Source organism: Canis aureus, chromosome 24 (genome assembly GCF_053574225.1).
Source record: "Canis aureus isolate CA01 chromosome 24, VMU_Caureus_v.1.0, whole genome shotgun sequence".
Lineage (NCBI taxonomy): Eukaryota > Metazoa > Chordata > Mammalia > Carnivora > Canidae > Canis > Canis aureus.
Genome location: NC_135634.1, coordinates 10,784,993 through 10,794,948, shown reverse-complemented (window position 1 = coordinate 10,794,948; position 9,956 = coordinate 10,784,993). Strand labels below are relative to the sequence as shown.

Here is a 9,956-nt window from a genome sequence, read left to right as displayed (position 1 = left end):
CTCAATCTCAGAGGCTGACTGCCCTAAAAACCTCTGGAGACAGTCCAAACCCCTTAACTTGGTGGAAAAGCCTTCCACAGTCTGGACCCTACCAATCTCTTTCACTTTCTCCTACACCTTGTCATCACCACCCTATCTCACCTGAGCCCATCGTTTCTGTTCCAAACACACCACCCTCTCTTTCACCTCCTGGTCCTATGCCTTATGACTTCCCACCTCCTCTTCTCTCCCACGAACATCAATGCATCACCTGGTCTTCATTCAGCCCAGGCTCCGGAGAACCTCTCCTGACCGTGCTAAGTATCCATCCCAAGGGCATGCCCAGTGCCCTGTGCTAATGCTCCTATAACAATTTCAGCTTCCACTCTGGGGGGTAAAACACTCATTTATTTGTCTGCCTCTCTCCCCTGGCCTGGAATCCAGGAGCTGTGATTCCAATGGCTTGCATGGTGCCTCCTAATAGCCGGGCCAGAGTATCTGCTGAATCCGTGTCCTCAGATTAAGATAAGGCACTCCTGGGCAGCCCCAGTGGCCCAGTGGTTTAGCGCTGCCTTCAGCCCGGGGTGTGATCCTGGAGACCCCGATTGAGTCCCACGTCGGGCTCCCTGCACAGAGCCTGCTTCTCCCTCTGCCTGTCTCTCTCTCTTTCTCTCTCTCTCATGAATAAATAAATAAAATCTTTAAAAAAAAAAAAAAAAAAAAGATAAGGCACTCCCAAAGTAGCACTATTTGCACGGCTAATTTGATCATTTTATTCCAGTCCCAGTGAGGAGTCCCCTTTAGTACAGACAGTATTAATTAAAAAAAAAAAAAAATGCATCTTTGGGGGCACCCGGGTGGTTCAGTGGTTGAGTGTCTGCCTTTAGCTCAGGTCCTGATCCCAGGGTTCTGGGATCAAGTTCGACATCAGGCTCCCTGCAGGGAGCTTTTCCCTCTGCCTATGTCTCTGTCTCTCTCTGTGTATCTCTCATGAATAAAGACAAAAGATTGATCCCCCAAGTGACCAACAGGATTTAAATAAAATCTTTATTTAAAAAAAAAAATTGCACCTTTCTTGAGAAAAAAAAAAAAAAAGAGTTGTTCCACTTTCTGACTTGTGTTCAGGCAAAAAGGGCATGGCTCATCGTTCCTGTCTGTGTGCACAACCTATATCCTGAGTCTTTGAGCACCCTCATCCCCGGGGCCCCAGCAGCCCTGCCCAAGCCCCACGCGCTGTGTTAGTGCCACCGATGCTGGGAGGCAGGAGACACAGGCCCTCATTCTTGGGGTGGTAGGTGCCCAAGGAGGAAAAATGGAGAAGGAAAACAGGCAAGAGTCAAGAAGTGAGGCCCCAGTGCCTCCATGGTACACAAGGGCTGTGCTCAAGGCAACAGAGGCCTCCCTGGAGGACAGAACTTTTGCCTAAGGGAAATCACGAAAAGGAGGTGAGAGCTCCTGCCTGCAGGAGAAACTGGAAAGAGCAGGAGGGGAGAACAATTGCAGTGGGCTGGGAAATGACAAGAGAGCAGTGGGGGCGCCAGGGAGACACAGAAGCCCATTCAGGGGGCTTTGACGTTATGCTAACAAGTTTAATTTTTATCCTGAAGTCAGGTAGGAGCCACTGGACATGCTGAGCCGGGGAGAAAGTGACATGACGCCAGGTGAAGACAAGCAGGCAGGAGCCTGTGGGGTGATTAGCGGGGGGAAGAGGAGGGAGATGGGCAGCCTAGACCCCCCGTGGCTTGCCGGACCAAGAAAGGTGCCGGCAGCAGGAGGAACAGTAGCAGTGAGTGAGAGGTGGGGAGTGTGCAGGAACCATCGTGTGTGCCAAGTGTGCCAATGCGTGGAACCCTCACCCCCACCTGCTAAGGCACTACTCTTATTTTATAAATTTGCAAAACAAGTCTCGGTAAGGTTAGGTAACCTGCTGTGGTCACACGGCCAGGACTAACAGGGAGGCCAGGATGTGGCCCCGGGGCCTCCAACAGTAGCCCCACAACCCTTTAACCTAGTTTTCCAGCCATACTGCGTGCCTCGAAGATGCTTGTCGAACTGGGAAGTCACTAGCATGAAGTTACCAGACCCCACAGGCTCTCGAGCATCCTTCTCATAGGTGTCCCTCTGAGGCAGCACGACATTTGTGTTATCCTCCATCCTCCTATGCCCTCGGGCTCCAGGTGGCTCCTCGTGGAGCCTAGGTAGGGCCCCAGTGGCCATTGTAAAAAAAAAAAAAGGCTCAACTGTGAATTGTGTTCAACAAAGTTGTGAATTGTGTTCAACAAAGTTTAAAAGCTCCACTATGTTGTATAAGCCTACCTCTGTGGCCCTTTGGGCAGGGGGTTGGGGCGGGGGTGGAGACTTTCTCAAGCTAAGAAGGAGGATAGGCTGGGAACCCATTGCATTTCATCACTTGAAGGCTTTAAGTGGCATCCTGACCTGACTTTGGAATAAACAGACTTAAAACAGTATTTCACAAGAAGCAGCAATTCTATTATAGCCTAAATTTTAAGAGCTTTTAACTTTGTCTTTCTTCTCTTCTTGTAACGAATAGTGTAGTTTGAGCAAGGGAATAAACTGAGGGGAAGAATAACATTCTTTGTTTGCTAATGTGTTTTTCCTTTACTCACTATTGTGAAACGTAATTCCTTAATAGATGATGTTTAATGATTCATATTAACCTCTCTACAGGCTCTGTTGAGCATGACAAATGTGTATATTATTACTTTACAGTTTTCATTGAGAAGATAAAACATGGATATATTAAATTTGTATTTTAATCATGTTTTTCTACACGAGGCCCTTAATTTTTTAATGTTGTCATTGACAAATATCAGTTTACCCATTTTCCAACTAATGCTGTCCTTGCCCTTTAGGATGTCATAGATGCTGGGCACAGTCTGACTTCTCAGCTGTGGGCTCCATGTGGCTCTCCCAGGTGGCGGGGTTAGTATCCGAAGCAGCTCCACCAAGTCCTCACTTCCACCTTTGAGACCCACAGAGCAGCAGAGTGTGCTTCACAGTTCAGAGAATTAAAGGTTGCTGCTTTTGAATCGGATGCCTCTGTCTTGAATGAACTCCTCAGGACACGTCAAGGATTGCAAATTCACTTCCTGTCTCGACAACACATCATGGAAAGTTCTGAGCTGTGAAACAGCCTGTCCTTTTATCTTCAAAGCTTGAAAGCTCTTGGATCTAAGAAGGAAATAGCTTATTTGAGTTGAAAAAGACTATTTGATTCGAGGGTGGGTAAACACAGGGTTACCCAAAAACTAAAAACAAACAACTTTTAGCCTAATAAAAAATCCACATCGTTATAAATCTGCTGGTAAGTCATCAATGCCACCTCCCAACCAGGCATCCTACTGTTGGAAACTACAAAACGGGGTATGAAATAGCTAAGGGGGCACGACACCTCATTAGAGGTTCTAATAAAACAAGTTAGGAAAACATATTTTAGAACAGGGTGGTGAACCATGAAATAATGACAGTGTGGTCCAAAATAATCATACATGCACAGACATGTGTATGTACACATGCACATGCAGCCCACACACCTAGCAGTGTTTGCAAAGGTCATGTGCTGACTAAGTCAACAGGCATTTTCACTAATCACCATAGCTGAACAGGACTCTGACTGACAAGGTTTGACCATTGTGATTTAAGGCATTATTATTATTGAGGCACCTAGGTGGCTCAGTGGTTGAGTGTCTGCCTTTGGCTCAGGTCGTGATCCCAGGGTCCTGGAATCAAGTCCCAAATCTAGCTCCCCACAGGGAACCTGCTTCCCCCTCTGCCTATGACTCTGCCTCTCTCTGTGTCTCTCATGAATAAATAAATAAAATCTTTTTTTAAAAAGGCATTATTATAATTATTACCTGGCTATTAAATTACTAATTGTATGACCTTAGACAAGGTGTCCAAACTATCTAAGCCTCAGTTTCTTAATCTATGAAATAGGTTAAATGATTCCTTTTCTGCAGGATTGTTGATGAGGATTAGCACTAGCACAGGTGAAGAAGCACCTCGCACAGTCCCTGGAACACAAAACCTAATACCAGTACTAATCATTATAGCTTTTGTTCTTATTTTTAAGAATGGTAGGAAAATAAGGAATTTGAGGAAAACGAATGTCAATGTTCTTTTAAAAGAAATGTCCCAAGACTAAAATAGTTTCACTTTAAAATGTTGCCCACAGGGCAGGGTCCTATCTTTTCAAGTTTTTGAGACTGTGGCTCTATGTGTGTGTGTGAGAGAGAGACACAGAGAGAGAGATCATAAAACCTACATAAATAGCTATTTCAATATCTTTTAAAATGTGTTGAAGTTTCATGTTTGAAGGAAAGGACAGGGCTTCTGGTTTCCTGTTCCAAATGTAAGGAATGTGGAAGTCCCCACACCATCCTAACTATGAGTGGAAAAAAATGAACAGACTGAAAAATCAGCAACTCTTGTTCCATCCACAGAGAGAGGAGGACCCAGGGCAACCCGCTGTCCCTGAGACTGGAGAGACAGCCAGGCAGCCGTGGTGACCAGAGCAGAGGCTTGGGAGCAGCAACAGCCACAGGACCCTGCACCATGATTGAGTAATTGCTGGAGGCTCCGTGCAGACAAGTCTGAGAGATAAAAACTCCAGGGGAACCTGGTTACAGAGGCCGCCACAATAGTACCTCTGGTAAACTGACTAGGTTCCCACAGTAAATATTGAAGAAAAATTCCCTTGGGTTTCTAGGAAGTGGGAGGAGGGTCAGGAACCATTCTGAATACCCCAGAGCACTGTTTTTCTTAAAAAGCCTGGCCTTCAGGGGAAACTAGTTAACCAAAGCCTTCTGTGCTTATTATCAGAGCCTACCAGCATGGAGAAAGGGGAATACCCAACTCCAGCCCACTTTTGCCATTCAGGTCTACCCAAGGGGAAAGACAAAACTGAGAAACTCTTGTGAAGCTCACAGCACAGAGGCTCAGGCTCCCACAGAGGCTCAGGTTCACGAAGAGACTGAGACTCAGTGACAGGAAGACAGGACTACAGAACACTCCCCACACCACCCCCCTCACCACCACAGCACCAGAAGCCTATTTACAGCAGCTCTCCTGACCCAGTAGGTACATCATGTTCAGCTATCAAGAAGAAATCACAAGACACACCAAAAGGCAAAAAACACAATTTGAAGAGACAGAGCAAGCATTCGAACCACACACAGTAGGGATGTTGAAAATATCAGACCAGGAATTTAAAACAACTCTGATTAATCAGCTGAGGGTTCTACTGGATAATGTAGAGAAACATCATGCAGGAACAGACAGGCAATGTAAGTAGAGAGACAGAAAGCCTAAGAAAGAACCAAAAGGAAATGCTAGACATCAAAAACACTGGTACAGAAATGACGAATGCCTTTGATGGGCTTATTAGTAGACCCAACTGGTTGAGGAATGAATCTCTGAGCTGGAGGCTATGTCGATAGAATCCTTGAAAACTGAAAAGCAAAGAGAACAAAAGCTGAACAAAATAGAACAGAATATCCAAGGAGTGTGGGAAATTCCAAAAGATGGAATATACATGTGATGGAATTGGGAATACCAGAATGAGAAGAGAGAAAGAAACAGAAGAATTATTTGAAACAATAACGACTGCTAACTTTCCCCAAATTAATGTCAGACACCAAACAACAGATCCAGGAAGCTCAGAGAACATCAAGCAGAATAAATGCAAAAACATACAAACAAAACCAAAAAAAACCCCACCAGACCTCACTATTATATCATTTTCAAAGTACAGAAAGTCAAAGAAGCCAGTGGGGGAAAAAAAACCACAATCTTACCTGTGAGGTGTCTGGGAGGTTCAGTCAGTTGTCTAACTCTTGTTTTCGGTTCAAGTCATGATCTCACTGTTGTGGGATCTAGCCCCGCATCGGGCTCTGTGCTCAGTGTGGAGTCTGCTTCAGATTCACTCTTCCTCTCCCTCATTCACTCTCTCTTTCTCTCAAATAAATAAATAAATAAAATCTTTTTTTTAATCTTACTTATAGAGGAACAAGGTTAAGAAGTGAATACAGGGGATCCCTGGATGGCTCAGCGATTTAGCGCTGCCTTTGGCCCAGGGCCTGATCCTGGAGACCAGAGATCGAGTCCCACATCGGGCTCCCTGCATGGAGCCTGCTTCTCCCTCTGCCTGTGCCTCTGCCTCTCTCTGTGCGTCTTCCATGAATAAATAAATTAAATCTTAAAAAAAAAAAAAAAAAGAAGTGAATACAACTTCTCAGGAAACTGGGCACCCAAGAGAGCAGAGTGAAATATTTAAAGTGTTGAAAGAAAAAAAAATCCATTGTAATTCTGTACCATGCAAAATTACCCTTCAAAAGTAAAGGGGAGGGGCATCTGGGTGGCTTAGTGATTGAACATCTGCATTCCGCTCAGGTTGTGATCCTATAATCCCAGGATGGAGTCTCACATCGAGCTTCCCCCAGGGTGCCTGCTTCTCCCTCTGCCTCTGCCTCTGCCTCTGTGTGTGTGTCTCTCATGAGTGAATAAATAAAATCTTTTTAAAAAGTGAAAGGGAAATGCAAATTTTCTCAGACAAATAAGCATTTGGGGAATTTGCTGCCAGTAGACCTGCCTTATATGAAATATTAAGGGGTGCCTAGGTGGTTCAGTCAGTTAAGCATCTGACTCTTGCAACCACAGGATCCAGCAACCACACTCCTTGGTATTCACCCAAAGGAACTGAAAACTCACATCCACACAAAAAACCCCACATACAGTTATTATTCATAGCAGTTTTATTCATAACTGCCAAAACTTAGAAACAATCAAGGTCCTTTGGTAGATGAGTGGATAAACTGTGGCACACCCAGACAATGGAATATTACTCAACCTTAAAAAGAAATGAGCTTATCAGGCCATGAGAAGACATAGAGGAATCTTAAATGCATATTACTAAGTGAACGAAGCCAATCTAAAAAGGCTGTATAATTTCTTTTTTTTTTTTTATTTATTTATTTTTTTTTTTAAGGCTGTATAATTTCAACTACATGGCATTCTAGAAAAGGCAAAACTGTGGAGACAGTAAGAAAAAGATCAGTGGTTGCCAGGGGCAGGGGAAGGAACTGAGAGATAAACAGGCAAAGCACAAAGGATTTTTAGGACAGTAAAAATACTCCATATCATATATCACACTACATCATATATCACATATGACACTATAATGATGGACATATGTTGTTACACATTTGTCCAACACAAAGAGTGAACAATAAGGTAAACTATCAGCTGTGGGTGATTTTGACATGTCAATGTAGGTTGGTCCTTGGTAAAAACTGTACCATCCTGGGGAGCAATATTGATAATGGCGGAATACCTACATGCGTGGGGAAAGGAAGTATATGTGAAACCTCTGTAACTTTCTCTCAATTTTATTGCAAATCTATAACTGCTTTTTAAAATTTGTCTTTAAAATAAATAAATAAAAATAAAATTTTTAAGGGTGCCTGGGACTCCATTAAACATCTGACTCTTGATTTTGGCTCAGGTCATGATTTCAAGGTTGTAAGATGGAGCCCCTTCTTGGGCTCTGTGCTGGGTGTGGAGTCTGCTTAAGAATCTATCTCCCCCTCTCTCTGCTCCTCCCCACCCACCACCAAATAAAATAAAATAAAATGTTTAAAAAGGAAAGGATCCCTTTTGATAAGACAGTTTATAATAAAAGCCATTGTGTGATATTATTTCTAGAGAAATGTTAATTATGATATGCCACTTATTTCCAAAAACAAAATGACAGTCAAAGAATAGAAAAGTATCCCTTTTAAAAGTTTTTTTGTTCGCTTGTTTTAAAAAGACCAACTATAGGGCCACCTGGATAGCTCAGTTAGTTAAGCATCTGCCTTCAGCTCAGGTCATGATCTCAGGGTCCTGGGATCAAGTCCCATGTTGGGCTTCCCTGCACAGCGGAGAGCCTGCTTCTCCATTTACCCTCTCCCTGCTCATGCTATACTCTCACTTGCTCTCTCAAATAAAGAAATAAAATATTTTTAAAATATAAGTAAATAAACAAATATTAAAAAACCAACTATAAAGCAATGGAGACTGGAAGACAGTTTGGTCCAAAACCCTAAACCAACACAAACTTTTAAGACTGAAGCACAAAACTTAGCTAACAACTAAGGTAAAATAAGATACACACAAGCTGCATAGCTTTCATTGTCCAGTAAAAGGAAGCCCATCAGTGTACAAGAACTAGAAGGAACTGATCATATATAAGTCTTTATGTAATAGCAATTTGATATAACTGTTTCTTACACAGACCATCTTTAGAAGTCAAGGATACAATGGAATTATGGCTCTTTGGTGGCATTTTCTGAGGAGCTCATACAATACAGCCTGAATTACATTAGCTTTCTGGCGATTGAGTTGACATATGTAAGATATTTGTAATTAAGGCTGACCAAATGAGAAGAATGTGAGGTGAGTCCAAATGTTTTGACAGTGTCTGTTGGGTGCACTCACTGGCTTCCAGTCACAGTGCCCTCTTTGGTATGGCTTCAGCAGTTGCTCTAATGCTCCTTCCTACAAACTTCTGTCACCTTCCTTCTTGACACTTTCTAATACAACTTTTTAGATGGTGAGTGACACGAGCCTTTTATTCCTGAATAAGTTGGTACAAATGTGGCTCAAAGTGGAAAGAAGTTTCCAGTGTTACCCATGTGTTGCTTGGGCTCAGCATTTTGGAGCAGAGTTTAATTAGACAGTTTAGAACCATCTCTGATAATCCTTTAGACAGATGTCCTCACTTGTGGGGGGGGAGGGGTAAGGGATGAGCACTGCCCTTCCTTTACCTGGATCCCCCAAAGAATGTGTAAAGCTTCGCATTCTGTGGTCTTAATGTTAAAAATGAGGTCATTTTTCATTTTGCAAAAAGATAAAATTATATTACAAATTTGAATATTCTTTGTCAAGCCACACCCCACTCAGACTCCAATGTGGGGCAGGGATAGTCACTTTCACCTCCAAAAACCGCTGAAGGAGGGAGGGTTAGCAGGCCCTTTGGCTTTTTTTTTGAAACTCATTTTATTCTTGGGTGTCCAACATGGTCTGTACAGATAGTAGGATAACAACAGGTGCATTGCCTGACATGCAGTATTCTGACTAATTTATCAAAAGGAAGACCCAGAAGTTTTGGTGGCCATGACTGAAAGAAGCAAAAAATTTTCCTCTGAAAACTACCCTTGCTTGGATGAAGGATCATCTCATCCCAGGTGCATTAGAAGAGAACCAGAAAGCAGGACTGAGACTTTTCTCAGGAAATAGTTTCTTCAGTATGTCCACGTGCTAAAGCACACAGGTGAAACTCCACATCTCTAAGGCTCAGGCTTACTAATAGGGAGTCCTAACAGGATTTCTGGAAAATGTATTATCATGAACGTCCTCCTGCTTTCACATACCAAGATAAGTGGGTCATCAAATACACTCCAGAAAGTTTACCTGTTCACTGGATTTTTGTACAATTCATCTGGATGCTGAAGAGTGTTGCCAGAACCAACAGCATGTGGCAAAATGGCCCCTCGATATAAACACTGAGCGCCTCTTTCCGATTATAGCTGGACAGCAGATTCAGGAGGGCTTCCTGAGACTGTTGCTGGCACACCAGAGAACCATGCCAACATACGTCATTTACCCTGGGAGAACTTATGCTCATCTGAAGGTGACATACAATTTTTAAAATATCATCAAATCAGAAGCTTAAAAGGAGAGGCCTATAACATTGTATTATGCCAATTAAAGTTGAAATTTGCCCCGTCATTCCATGCCTTCAGGTAGTTCTTGACACATCACACAGTTCTTTTATAAATTTTCAAGAGGAGCATTATACATTCTTATATAGATAGTTCCTAAGGGAACTGTTACGATAGAATCAAACATAGGTTACTGATGACATTATGGGTCTTGTCAAAATCCTTTAGCCTGAATCTAATCACGAGGAAATAATC

At 42.9% G+C, this 9,956-nt stretch overlaps 1 protein-coding gene across 1 annotated transcript in view; it reads right to left on the bottom strand.

Annotated features, from left to right (window-relative positions):
- Nucleotides 1-2,731: 2,731 nt before the first annotated feature.
- The window catches only part of KATNAL1 (katanin catalytic subunit A1 like 1), a 114,407-nt gene continuing 107,182 nt past the window's right edge, over nucleotides 2,732-9,956 (bottom strand). Inside the window, exon 12 of the mRNA XM_077868218.1 lies at nucleotides 2,732-3,171. The gene's annotated coding sequence lies outside the window, so the exon portion shown is untranslated. The remainder of the gene's footprint in view (nucleotides 3,172-9,956) is intronic.